This window comes from Panulirus ornatus, chromosome 64, assembly GCF_036320965.1.
Source record: "Panulirus ornatus isolate Po-2019 chromosome 64, ASM3632096v1, whole genome shotgun sequence".
Taxonomy (NCBI): Eukaryota; Metazoa; Arthropoda; class Malacostraca; order Decapoda; family Palinuridae; genus Panulirus; species Panulirus ornatus.
Window position 1 is genome coordinate 877,571 of NC_092287.1, and position 17,267 is coordinate 894,837.

The window sequence follows — 17,267 nt, forward strand, 5'->3', positions numbered from 1 at the left end:
TGAAATAACAGAAATTAACAAGTCTGTATTGACAGTAGAGAACAGTGATTCTATCTGCTCATAAGTAGATCTAAACCTGATAACGTGTCATTACCTGAGTGTGTGTGCTGATGTGTTGATAGCAGTAGTATGTTAAGAGCAGGACATCAGGGTACATACACGCGACCTTGATGGAACGATAGATCGTGAGAGACGTGGCCGCAGACCCACAGAAGCTGACGAGCGGGGAGGTAGTGTATGTGAGTTGTGAGTGCAGATCCAGGAAGTCTCATCACCTGAGGACGTGGGAAGTGTGATAACCTGTAGCCGTGTATGGGGCGTGTGGCATACAAGCGGCTCTGTATGGGGACGCGCGGTAGACCCGTGATTGTGAGGCGCAAGAAGTAGAATTTACACTCAACATTTCGGGATGAGACACATACCGTACATTATGTACGTCAGTAGGTCAGTGCTCAACGCATTTAAGGGCCTCTTCATCCGCCGAACTGCTCATAAAACAGCCTTACGTCACTTGACGCAGTGACGCACATGATGATCATAAAAAAACAGATTGACATTGGTCACTGAGGGAGTTAGAGGAGCCTGGCCCCTTGCAGGAGGTGGACACTGTCTGTCAAAGTAAGAAACATGTGACTGAGTTCGTACCCAGAGAGTCCATTATCGGTGAACCCTTAGGTGGAAGACGAACTGCATCAGTTTGACCTGGGAAGGGGGAAGGGGGAAGGGGAAAGGGGGAAGGGGGGGTCATGCAAAAGTTCCCAGCTGCCAGATGATCTCAGTGCATGGCTGACAACTCTCACTGATTGGTTTCCGTTCTTTCCCTGTTTTCTTATTCAGAATAAGACGACTTCTTGCTCCGCGTTGCCACCTGTGCTGTGGCGAGACGATTCCTCTACTACGTTCACCATAAGACAACATTTTGAGAAAGATGTAATAAAGGTGATTTTCTTGAACTGTTTATATCAAAAGTGTTTCTTGACAAATGAGAAGGCAACTTCAAGATGTTCCTTTGGTGCATTTAAACCAGAGATTTTCTTCCAGGAGTTCACTATCAAGGGATCTGTGGGGAAAATGTCTTGACGAAGTTCATGACGAAGTGTGTGGCAAGGATCCTGTGGCGGAAGTCAGGGATTCTCTGACGTGATATCCTATAACCAGGACTCTGTGAGGAGGATCTTGTAACAAGGGCATGCTTGGGGCCTTGGTTATGAACGATCACTGATGGCTGTTGTGGTCGGAAGGTTTTGTGTGGCTGAGCTTGTGGTAGTGAGGGTGTTTGGAGGGAGGGGGTTTAGGGTGAAAGTTGTGTGGTTAGGTTCTGTATCATTGGTTGTTAGATACAGTAGTTTGGGTACGTGCCTGTTCAGGTTCATCAGGTAAAGGGGATCACTTGTATAGAATAATACATTGGGTGGGCTGGATAATTATCTGTTCTGTTGTTTTATTTCTGTGTATCTTTACATATATTGCTGGTCGTCGACTTTAATGGAAAGTTTCACCAGTATATATAGATCCTCAGTCAAGCAAACTGAGCCATAAATATGAGCTGAACATGACAAACATTACCTACTGAACGATGGAAGCAGATGTGTGTGTGTGTGTGTGTGTGTGTGTGTGTGTGTGTGTGTGTGTGTAGGAAAAGGGTTGATTTTATGGACAGTTATTAATCATTTGATTATTAACTTGTTATCTCTGATACAATATTTCATGATCATTTTAAACAACTTGAGCCTATCATTAAATAGTTGGCTACTAGCTATGCATTTAATGATTATTGACTTACAATTAACATTTTGTTCAGCAAACGTTGCATATCAGATTAAAGCTAAGCTGTTAACCATGTGTAGGAGGATTTACCCAGAGGAAATGATTGAGGTAAACATTGCCTTACTGGCTGCTAGTTAGAGAGATGATTGGTTATTATAAGGCAAGTGTCGTTACAACGAGCAATTTGACCATTCATGGGTCAACCGTTCACTCGTATCTGTCTTACCTGTACTGTCATTGACAGTTGTCCACGTGTCCGGATGTCTGTATCCGGCCCACTGGTGCAGGTGTGGGTATCCGGATGTCTGATGTACATTTATCCGTGTGTGTGCGCATCCATCGCCTCTGTAAAGTGGCAGTTTGTGTCCATAACAGTGGCCCTCTGTACCCGGCCTCAACACGTCCACTACAACACTGTGAACAACAACTGGTCAGTGTTGTGATTCCCCCCCCCCCCCCCCTGCTCCATAGATAAAGACGATGGCTATCTTATATTGCTTTATGTAACCTCCTTCATCTTATCTTTATTCCATATCTTATATTGCTTTCTTCGTATCTGTGATTATAATTTGTGTTTTACAGTTGTATATATGTACCATATCTTCGATCATATGTATGTAGGCACACACACACAAACACACACAAACGAATGTAAGCTAAGCACCCTGATTCCTACCTTAGCGGGGTAGCGCCGTGAACAGACGACCATGAAAAGTAATGATCAAGAAAATGAAACAAGATAGATGGTTGCAGTGTCGTCTGCAGTACGCAGGAGATAGTAAGTATGTGGGTCGGGTCCTTCCCTCGTGACCCCTGGAAAGATTCCTCTTATATTCCTTCTTGTTGTCTTATTATTGTCATAGTTTTATTCTTAATGTTTACACACGCAAGATGCAAGTTGTGTTTGAAATACAGTACAGTTGGTTAAACTGACAGGTGAACTAACCGTGATAGACAACATTCACGTTTTCCCTTTATCTCCTCCATCATATACAGGCAGTCGTGCATGTGAGAGCTTGTATCAACGCACTTGTATTTATTGAAAGTTTGTATGCGAGCGATACAGCGGGAGTACAGAGTCCCTGTATCAGATTGGTTTCCGAGTATGATGCAGGTGTGATGATGTTGTGTTACAGACGGATGTTACACTGGTCGCACATCCACGTCTGAGGAGAGGTTGCAGGATACTCAGGTTCAGTATCCTACACGGTGGACGCACCACCCACTCAGAAGCCCTTGGGTCCGGACTTGGTCCTGGGAGAACCTCAGGACCTGCACAGCCTTGCCATCACTGTACACAGCCGGGCAACCCGACGCTGAGATCAGCTGTGTGACTCCTCATCTGGTTTCCAGCATCCAGACTTATTCCAGTCAGAACCAACCGTGTCAGAGACATCGACCATTCCACCAACGTGGAGTGAGTTATGTGTAGCACTTTCTCCTCCTGGCGTTACCACCAGTCTCCACACCCAGGGGCCCACAAGTAAAGCTATGAATATTTTTCCTGATTATAGACTGGAGGTACGAGTTCTGGAGTTAAAGATTCCAGGAGAGGCTTACGAAGGGTTCTCGGGAGTGTTGTTGACTGGAGGTGCTAGGTTTCGGGAGGAAAGGAGTTTATCAGAGGTTTTTAGAGGGTTTTTAGGAGTGTTCAGCGGCGGAGGAGCGGGTTTGGTGAGGTTAAGAATTAGGAAGTGGTTTGATGGAGGATTCCTGGGAGTGGTTACTGAAGGGATGGAATTCAAGAGTTAAAGATTTGGGGAGGAGGTTACTGCAGAGTTTATGGGAGTAATGGTTGTAGGGACAACTTTCAAGAGTTGTTGGTTCTGGAGGGATCTTTTTAGAGATGTCTTGGGAGTGAGGTGATCAAGAGGTTAGGAGAACAGAAAAACATGAGGATAAAACTCATGGGGTTGATCCGGGATTACCAGTAGATCATGTGAGGTTTCCCTGGCTCTCCTCATGTGCCAGATATGCCATCCCTCCCTCCCTCCCTCCCTCCTTGTCACAGTCATCTCACCGTCACTGTACAAGCCACCTTCCTCCCCTCCTGTATAAAACAATAAAAGGATTTACAAGACTTACCTTAAGCGGGGCGAGAGGAGAGTGGTCGTATAAGTCGACCCTGCAAAGAATCTGTTCTCAACCACTTGACAGAGGTCAAGTCCCTCAACACTCAGTCGTCTGTCAGCTGCGGCAGGAGTGAGGGAAGGTGGCAAAGGTTCCTCGTTGTGTGCCTGCACCCGGCAGTGTAGGTCTGAGGGGCAGGTATTGGGTACACTGCTGGACGTGGCTCTTCTGTTACTCGTAGTGCTCACACCAGATCTAGTACTTCTTCCTGTGTCGTAAAATGTTAGTCTAATATTACTGTCGCAGTAACAACAACTGATTATGTTTACCAAACGGCCTCCTCCAGCGTCTCCTGAAGTGTTGGGCGAGAGAATAACTAAAGTACTTTTACGATTTAGGGCTGTAGCCGGGAGGGCCATATGCACCGTCTGGATGGAAATTTCGTGCCTTTTCTTTATAGACTTCGCACCGCTGTATAGGATCATCCACGAGGCAAGGTTTAGCGCTGGTATATGCGAATAGTATGTTGTCTGTGGAACACAACACACCATTTCCTGCAGCCCATGAGCGTTGATGGCCTGGGCCATGAAAGCAGAGCAGCTCTGAGGCCAAGACACTAGTGTCAGTAATGGCCACACAAGCCTCCTTGTAAACGCTCCGAAATTCGGAATTTTCTGTCGTCAAATGATATTCCAGATTCTAGAAAACTCCAGGGTTCCAGAAGCCACTATGATCTATTTGATGCCTTGATAACCTTGACCACCCGTGTCTTATACCAGCCTGGATGGTGAAAGTCAGATTCCTGGAACAATCAGCGTTCTCTTCTGCCTGGAAGAAAATCATTACCCGGGTAGGTGATCCACCACCTCTTGTGAGGAATCCAGGTAATGGCTGACCACACCAGCAACCTTCCGTCATGTGAACCGTCGACGCTCATCACTGGCATATCTGACAGTGTTATCCTCTACACCTGTATTACTACAGCTGTTGACTTGTCTTTTCTTCATATATATGTAGTTGTTGACCGTCCCTTCTGTCTGTATGTGTGTGTGCCGTTGTGGATGGTTGGGTGTGCGTGTGCGGGAGGGTGTATGTAAGGGTAGAGAGAGAGAGAGAGAGAGAGAGAGAGAGAGAGAGAGAGAGAGAGAGAGAGAGAGAGAGAGAGTACAAGGGTGAGGATACAAACACAGCTGAACGAGGAAGCAGCAACATAGACGCTTACAAGTAGAGTGATGTCTATCGTCGTCAGTGGAGTGTGTTTGGTAACACTTTATCATCCCAACATAAACTATTCACTACTGCTCTCATGAAGTAACTTTGTGCTTTATTGACACAATGATGGACTATCAGATGACCGGTGAGTGGCTGTCTGTCAAGCCTGGTCGGCTCCTTCAGGTAGATTGGTCGGTATGTGGAGGAATGTAATACCTGCTACATGACAGTAGTGTCACGTTATCCAGAGGCCACTATCAAGCCTACCCTACCTCTTGTCTCTATTCATCTCTCTCTCTCTCTCTCTCTCTCTCTCTCTCTCTCTCTCTCTCTCTCTCTCTCTCTCTCTCTCTCTCTCTCTCTCTCTCTCATTCCGGTATCTTATTTTTAACTATGTCTCTGTTGTGTACACTCGCGAGTTGTTCACTACTGCCAGTGCGTGACCCCGTCGCCTCTGTTCTTTGTTCTCCACCATCCCTACCCCTGCTGTGTGTTCTATTTTTACCCAGCGCGGAAGTAGATAGATCAAGGAAAGTGTCTAATGAAAAGACGAGAAGCTGTTGAATTACGACACATGGTGTGACGTATGTGTGACGTATGATAGTAGTGTGTGACGGTATACTGGGGCGTGACACAACCGTCACAAATTGTAACTGGGAGTCCGGCAGTGACGAAGGTTGTATAGTGAGCTTAGCATTCCTTCACCACCAGCACCCCAGGACAAACACCCCAGGACCAGCACCCTATGACCAGTATCCCAAGACCAGCACTCCAGGACCAACACCCTCAGATCAACACCCCAGGACCATCACGCTAGGACCAGCACCCCAGGAGCAGCACCCTCAGTTCACCACCCCAGGACCAGCACCCTCAGTTCAACACCCCAGGACCATCACGCCAGGACCAGCACCCCAGGACCATCGCGGCAGGACCCCAGGACCATCACGCCAGGACCCGCACCCCAGGACCAGCACCCCAGGACCAGCACCCTCAGTTCACCACCCCAGGACCAGCACCCTCAGTTCAACACCCCAGGACCAGCACCCCAGGACCAGCACCCTCAGTTCAACACCCCAGGAAGGTGGCGTGTTATGCGTACCATGTTAGGGGCCTTCAGTGTGGCTGGCCAACGATTGATCTTAACTAAATTACATAAAATGAAGGATGTTTTCTTGCTCTGAGGCTTCCAGGCATGGACGAATATCCTCACCCAGGCCAGGACTTGAGTGCCATGATTAACGTTGGGAGAAAAAATAAAAAACAAAAGGAGGAAAAAGTAAGATGTAAGAGAGTATGATTATGTGAAATTAATGAAGGAAGGTGTTAAAGTCTAGTGGATGAGACTCGGTTCTTCTATACATGATGGCAGTGAGAGATAGTGTGTAGCACAGGTGAGTACAAAACCCTTCAGGTGATATAGTGCTAAACATTTCTGAAGAATGAAAGGCGAGAGGTAGGGTAAGGAGTGTAGGATGGGGAGTGATGAGTGAGGTAGGGTAAGGAGTGTAGGATGGGGAGTGATGAGTGAGGTAGGGTAAGGAGTGTAGGATGGGGAGTGATGAGTGAGGTAGGGTAAGGAGTGTAGGATGGGGAGTGATGAGTGAGGTAGGGTAAGGAGTGTAGGATGGGGAGTGATGAGTGAGGTAGAGTAAGGAGTGTAGGATGGGGAGTGATGAGTGAGGTAGGGTAAGGAGTGTAGGATGGGGAGTGATGAGTGATGTAGGGTAAGGAGTGTAGGATGGGGAGTGATGAGTGAGGTAGGGTAAGGAGTGTAGGATGGGGAGTGAGGAGTGGTTGTGGAACACACAGTTCCCTCCCGCCACAGTCCTGATACTTCAAAGTTCACGTAAAATATTTACGTTTATAACAAAATGGATTTCCAGAGAAATGAGCAGGTTGAATTCATGCCAGTGGTGTGGATTGCCATGAATTAACATGAAATATCTACTTCATGGGACTAACTTCCGAGATTAAACCTCGACAAAAATTTTACATCTTTTCGTCCACTGACGATGTTGCAACCTCACTGACGGCCACTTTGGATCAGTTTCTTTGCATTGACATGGACGTGGTGTGCGCTGCAGCACACGACTGCAACACTGTCCCCTGATGGAAGCACCTGCTGCCAGCGGCCAGGGATGATCACACGCCTCCTCAACAAAGCCTCCTAACTTTAGACTCCGCCCGTCACAATTCCTTTTTCGTTACCGGTGATTTCCTCCAGTCTCATGGAAATCAGGGAACAGATATTCTAAACCATGATGTTTCCTGCTGGTCGAGAAGGAGAGATGTTCCAGGTGAGTTACCTACAACAATAACCTGTTATCCAGCCCTTGTAGCACTTCCGGTGATCTACGAGAAACACGAATAACTGAATGATACACGTTATTGCATTATCAGACGACAAGGGTTGTAGATATCGTTGTAGATGTTGTTGGCTGCTGGGGTGATCAGTTTTCGCGAAAATATTTTGTTGTTAAGCAGGGAGATTGTACAGGCGATATGGAAGGGATGAAAAGGAAAAATGGAGGGATGAATGATTATACCTCTGAAGAATGCCATACCGCCGTTCATGGTGTGATGGTCATGGATGGAGGGAGTGATGGTGGTGGCCAGGGTAGGAGGGTTTGGTGGTAGGAGCCAGAGCAAGCAGACGACGGCCCGATTCTTCCAGCCGACTAAAAAGTTCGGGTAGCCGAAATGACCGGATCTTATCTTACACAGGACAAGGCAGATAAGACAAGAGGATCAGTCGGCTACCTCGGGATGGGACAGGAGGTTGTTTACTGCGTCTCATATGAGCACGCACGCACGCACACACACACACACACACACACACACACACACACACACCTTGACCAATACAGCGAGGGTAGATGACCACCATTGTCCTCTAACACCCAGTATTTGAAGTGTTTCCAAAACTATTTGAAAATCTGAAACAAATCCCGTAGCCACGTATTGATGTGTCTAAATCCCGTAGCCACGTATTGATGTGTCTAAATCTATATTTATTGTCTCTTACGACAGTCTACATCGAAACTTCCCTTTGCATAAACAAACATGAAAAGATTTGTAAGATTTTTTCAATATATTTGACAGAAAAACGTTACTTCAGGTAGTCATTCAACTTCGTATTATGGTCACTAGATGTATGAGATTTCTAATATAATTAGTCAAGTTGTTAACAATATATTGATGCAGCTTTTTCCAGGGTTGGAAAAAATCTCTTAGATCAATAGATCAATCCAGTAGATTCTATAAGATATATAGAATGTTATTTTCCTCATCTTCAACAATTAGCCATCTTCTGGGTTACGTCATCAAGTGTTCAAATGCGATTGACAGTCTACAGCTGTTCGTACGTTATAGTTCGCTCCACGTGGTCATAATCGTCCTGTGTGTGACCTTTGGATCAAAGTTTTGTGGCATGGTTTTGTTTACACTTCTCTGGAGACAGACAGCAGTACGAAGCTCTGGATTGTGCCGGCGTCTCATGTGATGAACCTGGATGTGTGGAGGACTCCCAGACAGGTTTGCCGAGCCAGCAACAAGGGGAAATTACTGTGGCCTAACTTCTGCAAGGTTGTCCCGGCGTGAGTCTGACTTCACTACTTTAATTCTGGGTCTCAGAGAAACCACAGAGGAGGACCAGAACTTGTGTCTTGCTGCAGTTGGCGGTGGTGGCAGGTTAAGGAGAAGCAAACATCATGGGTTGACGGTCTTGTATGTAGAGGAAGAGGAATCACTGACCGTCACTACTGAGATCATGAAGGAGATCGAGGTCAAGACAGTAATATGCCAGAGAGAGAAAAAGGCTGTGATGGTAATCATATCTGAACAGATGTCTTAAAGGAAGGGAATACAGACGCCAACAGACGAATGGGTCCACTCCAGGCTGCTTGTGACAGTGAAAGACACTCAGTCAGGTCTCCATGCATAAAGTTTTAGTTAAATGCTCATTTGGCGAGATTGTGGAGTAATATTCATGACTGTGAATTATTGGAGTAATTTTCACCGAACTTATGTTTTTCTACATGTATGAAATTGTTGGTGCTGGATGTGTAGACTATGTCCAACTTTTACAGTCTGCCAGTTAACAAATGACTATCAAGTGTGGATGTCTGGGGAGACGGGTGCACAAGTGGAAGTCTGGGGAGACGGGTGCACTAAGATACAGAAAATGTAAAAGCTGGAAACTCCAAGATTTTCTACGCCGAAATTTTCATGTAAAGAGAAGGACAGGAAACTGTGGTAACTGTATTAGCTGGACGAGATCTGACAGTCTCTGAGGCTAACCAGAGTGTCCGTGTGTGTGAGTGCGTCTCGCTGATGAAATAACCCGAGACACATCGGTCCATCAGGATGTGTCTTGTATAAGAAGCGCTGAAGGAGTTCTGAAGACTCGCTTTAAGATATTCCCGTCGTACACAGTCACACTGAAGGGTTTGGTCAAACTTGTTCAGGATCTTCGTCTTGATCAAGTGTACTCCTGTGAAGACCAGACGTCGGTCATCTTGAACTACATATTGGAAACCTTGCCGTCCACCAGCGGCGTGAGTGTAGCTCTCGTCTTCTTATACAAGTATATTATACTTCTCTTGCAAGAGTAGAGGACACTCAAGTGTTTGATGATCTGAGTCTATTCCTGAGGAGGATCTTAACATGGATCTCAAGAGGATATGATGGCGTTATCAACGTGAGGTAACCAGACGGACGTCCACATATTAGTAGATGATTCTGATGATTGTTGCTTTACTGGATGAGGAGAGATGCTTACCCTCCTGTTAGTGGAACCATATATACACATAAACAACACCGAACCATAGAATTTATATGTTCTTGTTTATCAATTTACAATTCTCTCTCTCTCTCTCTCTCTCTCTCTCTCTCTCTCTCTCTCTCTCTCTCTCTCTCTCTCTCTCTCTCTCTCTCTCTTTTAGCATTACAGTCAGGTCTCAGCATCATACCCAGTCTTATATGCGGCCCTTTTGAACATATGTTTTTGCCACTACCTTGTGTTTGTTCGTGTATGTGTTGTGTGTGTGTGTTGTGTTGTGTGTGTGTGTGTGTGTGTGTGTGTGTGTGTTAATTTAATTTATCATTTGCCTGAAATATAATTAAACAAATATTTACGCTCCAGATTTCCAGGCACTGTGAGTCGCTGTAACCGCAAGAATTTTTAATTCCATGAGCATTTTATTCGCTATGACGGCTAATGTCGAGTCGGCGACCACTTTCAGCGAACAACCAAGGTAGCGAACACGACCAGGGAACGGAACAAGACAGAATTAACCTCCTTAACACAACGGTACCACCCTTGACCCAGTACGATGACCTGGCTAAAGGCCGTACCCCCGTGCTCAAGGACCCTTTGGCCCTGCAGAAGGGGATAAGACTGAACTGGTCGTAGAGAACTGTTGGCGAACACACACACACACACACACACACACACACACACACACGTCGCTGGCAGAACTGTTCGCCCACCAGGGAATGTGAGGATAATCCTCGATAATCTTTTCCTGTACAGACCGTCCCACTGTCCCAGGACGAGACGTTGAGCAAAGTGTTTCATTAATTTGTTAAGTATTAGCATGGGTACGGTGCGCGGTCCAGCCCACACCATGGTACTTGTCCCATGTACTCCCACTAATACAATCTGTCCCATGTACTCCCACTGGTACAACCTGTCCCATGTACTCCCACTGGTACAAACAATATATGAACAAACATACAGCCGTGAACACCAGTCAACCCACATTCGCTCTTCATTCTCAAGTTGAAAATTCGCGTTTCATGCACATGAACGCAGATGTGCTGAGCGAGCATGGCGTACGTGTTCTGCGTATATTACACTAAGGAACACAATGCATTGTTATTGTTATGACGTCATACATAAATGTAATTCCTTCAGTAAACTTAGAAATCTGATTGACCTTATTGAGAAAGACGGTATGACCTTTGCTAATCATGGCTTGACCTTGACCCGACCCTTAAGGAACATACCATCATGCTCAAGGGTCGTACCATCATGCTCAAGGGTCGTACCATCATGCTCAAGGGTCGTACCATCATGCTCAAAGCGATGAACAAAGGGGAATATAAATTTGTCTTATCCAGACTACCATAAAGCCAGCGCTCGTTCCCAGCGAGCAGTGGAGTAGCAAACATATCCAGCAATAAAAAGCTGCAGCGCTCAAACAGACACGAGTATGCAACACTGCCAGAGAACATTCGTCTTTCACGAAAGATTTTCAGTAAACAATGTATGTTTCGTCAGTTGCAGAAGAATTACAGTAAAGATAGATTGTCCCAATACACATTTCCCCTCCTTTTTTATATCTGTGATCAGACCATCATGTAAGACACGGGTTATCTATCTTATTTGTTCTATTTTACAAGAGAACACCTGACCATTTGACGGTAACACAGCCACATGGAGAGAAAACAGGATTTTTTATGAAAGTTTTCTGTGCAAAGTCCCGAACCAATTTCTTTTTTCAAAATCATAAAATGGTTTATTTATCTTTCGCTATATGTCCGGTAAGAAAAAGTATCGTTCACTGATATATATATATATATATATATATATATATATATATATATATATATATATATATATATATATGAGAGAGAGAGAGAGAAACAGAGAGAGACAGAGAGAGAGAGAGAGAGCGAGAGTTGACTTATTCGATCCTGGAGCCTGGCCCACAACTCACAACCGCTGCTCAGCATCAACGGAAAATCATAAACTCATTTTACAACAATAGTAGAAGACAAGAAATACATCAACCAAGTTTTGTTTATCATTGTATTGTATAGACAATGACGTGTAGTGACGTGGCTTGTGGAGGGTCTCATGATGATATGCCAGCACTAGGGAGACAACATTGTTGTTGGCCGCAGTCACTGCCACCTGGAAGCCTCAGCTGGAAAAATCTAAAGGAAATAGAGATTTACTTGTTTCTGCAGGATTGAATGTATTTGTCTGCAGGTACGTGTTGAGATGGCTCGTGACGCCACACTTCAGGTTTTCGCCCTTGCTCCCTCAGTAGTAAGATTATATATATATATATATATATATATATATATATATATATATATATATATATATATATATATATATATGTATATATATATATATATATATATATATATATATATATATATATATATATATATATATATATATATATATCCATCGTCAGAGGTAATTGTGGGATACCACTTACTTTTTGCAAGTGTAACAGTGACCCAGACGTGCTGAAGTCTTCCAGTGGTGAGCGTTGTCGTAACCCTAGGCCATGGTCGACCATCTCCCTCACCAGTTTGGGTCCTGTGTAGCCTGACGCTTCCTGCCTGGTGTTCCAGTGTTCCTGTGTCCCAGTATTCCAGTGTTCCTGTGTTCCAGTATTCCAGTGTTCCTATGTTCCTGTGTTCCAGTGTTCCTATGTTCCAGTGTTCCTGTGTTCCAGTGGATGTGGTCGCTAGGCAGGGCTCGTCCTTCAGGGCCGTACACAGGCCTCCATCTCCCTCAGATATTTTAAACGTTTGAAACTTGTCCTCCGTCCTGGGGTCCGGGAGGGATAATGAGAAAAGTTTTCGTTCTGAAACGTTTACTTGGTCAGCTCTACCTCCAGGATCATCACATGTTTCATCAGTTGTATACTGTATGACACATTTACTTGAGCTGATTACATGTTGCAAAAATGATCTATTTAGATCTGATTTTAACGAATCATAAATATGAATATTGGCTCATATATATATATATATATATATATATATATATATATATATATATATATATATATATATATATATATATATATATGCGGTTTCAGAAGTGGTAGAGGATGTGTGGATCAGGTGTTTGCTTTGAAGAATGTATGTGAGAAATACTTAGAAAAGCAAATGGATTTGTATGTAGCATTTATGGATCTGGAGAAGGCATATGATAGAGTTGATAGAGATGCTCTGTGGAAGGTATTAAGAATATATGGTGTGGGAGGCAAGTTGTTAGAAGCAGTGAAAAGTTTTTATCGAGGATGTAAGGCATGTGTACGTGTAGGAAGAGAGGAAAGTGATTGGTTCTCAGTGAATGTAGGTTTGCGGCAGGGGTGTGTGATGTCTCCATGGTTGTTTAATTTGTTTATGGATGGGGTTGTAAGGGAGGTAAATGCAAGAGTCCTGGAAAGAGGGGCAAGTATGAAGTCTGTTGGGGATGAGAGAGCTTGGGAAGTGAGTCAGTTGTTGTTCGCTGATGATACAGCGCTGGTGGCTGATTCATGTGAGAAACTGCAGAAGCTGGTGACTGAGTTTGGTAAAGTGTGTGGAAGAAGAAAGTTGAGAGTAAATGTGAATAAGAGCAAGGTTATTAGGTACAGTAGGGGTGAGGGTCAAGTCAATTGGGAGGTGAGTTTGAATGGAGAAAAACTGGAGGAAGTGAAGTGTTTTAGGTATCTGGGAGTGGATCTGTCAGCGGATGGAACCATGGAAGCGGAAGTGGATCATAGGGTGGGGGAGGGGGCGAAAATTTTGGGAGCCTTGAAAAATGTGTGGAAGTCGAGAACATTATCTCGGAAAGCGAAAATGGGTATGTTTGAGGGAATAGTGGTTCCAACAATGTTGTATGGTTGCGAGGCGTGGGCTATGGATAGAGATGTGCGCAGGAGGATGGATGTGCTGGAAATGAGATGTTTGAGGACAATGTGTGGTGTGAGGTGGTTTGATCGAGTAAGTAACGTAAGGGTAAGAGAGTTGTGTGGAAATAAAAAGAGCGTGGTTGAGAGAGCAGAAGAGGGTGTTTTGAAATGGTTTGGGCACATGGAGAGAATGAGTGAGGAGAGATTGACCAAGAGGATATATGTGTCGGAGGTGGAGGGAACGAGGAGAAGAGGGAGACCAAATTGGAGGTGGAAAGATGGAGTGAAAAAGATTTTGTGTGATCGGGGCCTGAACATGCAGGAGGGTGAAAGGAGGGCAAGGAATAGAGTGAATTGGAGTCATGTGGTATACAGGGGTTGACGTGCTGTCAGTGGATTGAATCAAGGCATGTGAAGCGTCTGGGGTAAACCATGGAAAGCTGTGTAGGTATGTATATTTGCGTGTGTGGACGTGTGTATGTACATGTGTATGGGGGGGGGGTGGGGTTGGGCCATTTCTTTCGTCTGTTTCCTTGCGCTACCTCGCAAACGCGGGAGACAGCGACAAAGTATAAAAAAAAAAAAAAAAAAAAAAAAAATATATATATATATATATATATATATATATATATGTATATATATATATATATATATATATATATATGTGTGTGTGTGTGTGTGTGTGTGTGTGTGTGTGTGTGTGTGTAAGCTCTGGCTTTAAAACTGATTAGAAATGGAGAGTAAGAGAACAGAGGAGACAGGCACCGTCAGACAGAATGTATTACACAATATCTTACCCACCGTTGTTCCGATGTATCGGAAACCGATGACCCTCCCTCCTATATTGTATCTCTCAGCCGTACTGTGATGGTCTCAGCCGTGCACTGATGGTCTCAGCCGTACTGTGATGGTCTCAGCCGTGCACTGATGGTCTCAGCCGTGCACTGATGGTCTCAGCCGTGCACTGGTGGTCTCAGCCGTGCACTGATGGTCTCAGCTGTGCACTGATGGTCTCAGCCGTGCACTGATGGTCTCAGCTGTGCACTGATGGTCTCAGCCGTGCACTGATGGTCTCAGCCGTGCACTGATGGTCTCAGCCGTGCACTGATGGTCTCAGCCGTGCACTGATGGTCTCAGCCGTGCACTGATGGTCTTGGCCGTGCACTGATGGTCTCAGCCGTGCACTGATGGTCTCAGCCGTGCACTGATGGTCTCAGCCGTGCACTGATGGTCTTGGCCGTGCACTGATGGTCTCAGCCGTGCACTGATGGTCTCAGCCGTGCACTGATGGTCTTGGCCGTGCACTGATGGTCTCAGCCGTGCACTGATGGTTCGTGTGTACTACACCCTGGCACCCAACACTAACACAGGAGCTGTGTGGTCCTGCAGGAGTGGTCACCACTACAGTGTCAGGCTGACGTGTGTGAGGAGTGGCGTATGGTTGGTAAAGTTCCTGATGGAAGAATGAAGATAAACTTACAGAAGAAAAGTTTTTCAAATTAACTCAGAATTTTTTTATATATTTTCTTATAGTATTGGGTCATATCAGTGTGCTTGATTATCTTTCTGCTTCACTTTACAAATATATTTTCGTCATTAGTTCCTCGTCTTTACCCTATAGAAGTGATCTTATGTCTGAGTTAGTTATCAGATGTGATGTCACCCACCTGGCTACTTAATCCTAATCAAACTATAATCCTGAAATTCGAGATAATTCGTTTTTAAGTTTTCCCTGCGAGAGTTATAAGAGAGAGGCTATATTTTACCTGAGCTGATGCCGGCCACATGCATAGATTTGAATATTAACTCTTGCCAACTTTATTTTTAGTTTTCCTTTGGATATATATATATATATATATATATATATATATATATATATATATATATATATATATATATATATATATATATATATCGTCGTCTAGATACCAGTAATCTGCTGAACATTACAACCATTTGTACAACATACAACATGACCCAACTTCCACATTGAAGACATTAAACACCTGCCTCTCAGCTGTCCTGCAGTAATCTCACAGACACATACACAATATCGCAACACTTCGTGACCCGTGGTCCACCCCAGTGGACGTGACTAGCTCTCTGAGCGCTGTATGAGCCCGTAAAATGGAAATCCTTGAGATTACTATACGACAGGGACAAATATCCAGACTGACAGATCGACAAAAATATGAATTCACAATCTTCACAATCTAATAGATAATGTAAACGCAGCTTGTACTCACTGATGGTTGTTGTTATATGTTCCTACAACACTTATGATCATTGTCTCTCATAGGTTATCATTTCCAGGTCTCCAGGCGACACCAACAGCGAGAGCGGCTCAAAACCTGTGAGTATTCCTGTGGTTCCTCTCACTCATATCCTTCATCATCATCCTACATAAACTCATAAATATACACGTATCATTTCCTAACTTAATTGTCGTTTCCCGCGTTAACGAGGTAGCGCCAGGAACAGATGAAGAAGGGCAGCATCCGCTCACATCCATTCTCCAGCTGTCATGTGTAATGCACCAAAACCCTCGCTCCCTATCCACATCCAGGCTCCACACACCTTTCCATGGTTTACCCCGAACGTCTCATATGCTCATATATATATATATATATATATATATATATATATATATATATATATATATATATATATATATATATATATATATATAAAATGTGTGTGTGTGTGTGTGTAAGTGTGTGTGTGTGTGTGTGTGTGTGTATGTGTGTGTGTGCGTGTATGCGTATGTATGTGTGTGTGTGTATATGTGTGTGTGTGTGTGTGTGTATATGTGTGTGTGTGTATGTGTGTGTGTGTGTGTATATATATGTGTGTGTGTGTGTGTGTGTGTGTGTGTATGTGTGTGTGTGTGTGTGGGAGTAAGTAGTACAGTGAACCAGCACATAGCCACATCATAGGGAACGGTGAGCAGGTGGACATAACGTCCCCCTCCTTGACACAGTCTGGATGAGGCTTAGGAAACCCTCATTTGTGAGGCTGCAGGTCTGACTGTGGCCTCACACTCACGCTCGCTCACACTAACGGTTTTAATGAGCGTTTAGTAATGGATTGTTTATTGCACGACCTTGAAGTAATGCACATCCGCGCTGTCAGAATGTCGTACTGTTTGCCTCTGAACAGTGCTCGTATCAAGTTATATTTTCACATTCGTGACGAGAATCGTTGTCCTTAAGGTTACCGGAAGATTGCAGTGGTGTTGGGGGTCTTGCTGTGGGGGTCTTGCTGTGGGGGTCTTGCTGTGGTGGTCTTGCCGTGGGGGTCTTGCTGTGGGGGTCTTGCTGTGGGGGTCTTGGTTGATTTGGCCGTCCTTCTCTTCACGACCTCTGGCAACCATCGTCGATTTATATGTTTATGATAAGTATAACAATCTATGTATATACAGTGACCTGTTTTACTTGAGGATCGTCTCTCGAGTCTGCTACATTCCTGTCTATCCCACTTAGCATTTGTTTCTGTGTATAATCGTATATTTCTTGTGTGGGTCTGTACACTGCCTTATACAGTGTAGGTCAGGTTTGGTGAATACAAGCA

General features: G+C 44.5%; 1 protein-coding gene across 11 annotated transcripts in view; it reads left to right on the forward strand.

The window, feature by feature from the left end:
* Positions 1–17,267, forward strand: part of LOC139746214 (octopamine receptor beta-2R-like) — a 413,324-nt gene that overhangs the window by 218,793 nt on the left and 177,264 nt on the right. For 7 of the 11 annotated variants that reach the window (XR_011712112.1, XR_011712107.1, XR_011712109.1 and 4 more), the window contains one exon: positions 16,011–16,050. The exons of the other annotated variants lie outside the window; for them this stretch is intronic. The gene's annotated coding sequence lies outside the window, so the exon portion shown is untranslated. The remainder of the gene's footprint in view (positions 1–16,010; positions 16,051–17,267) is intronic. 11 annotated transcript variants of the gene reach the window in all.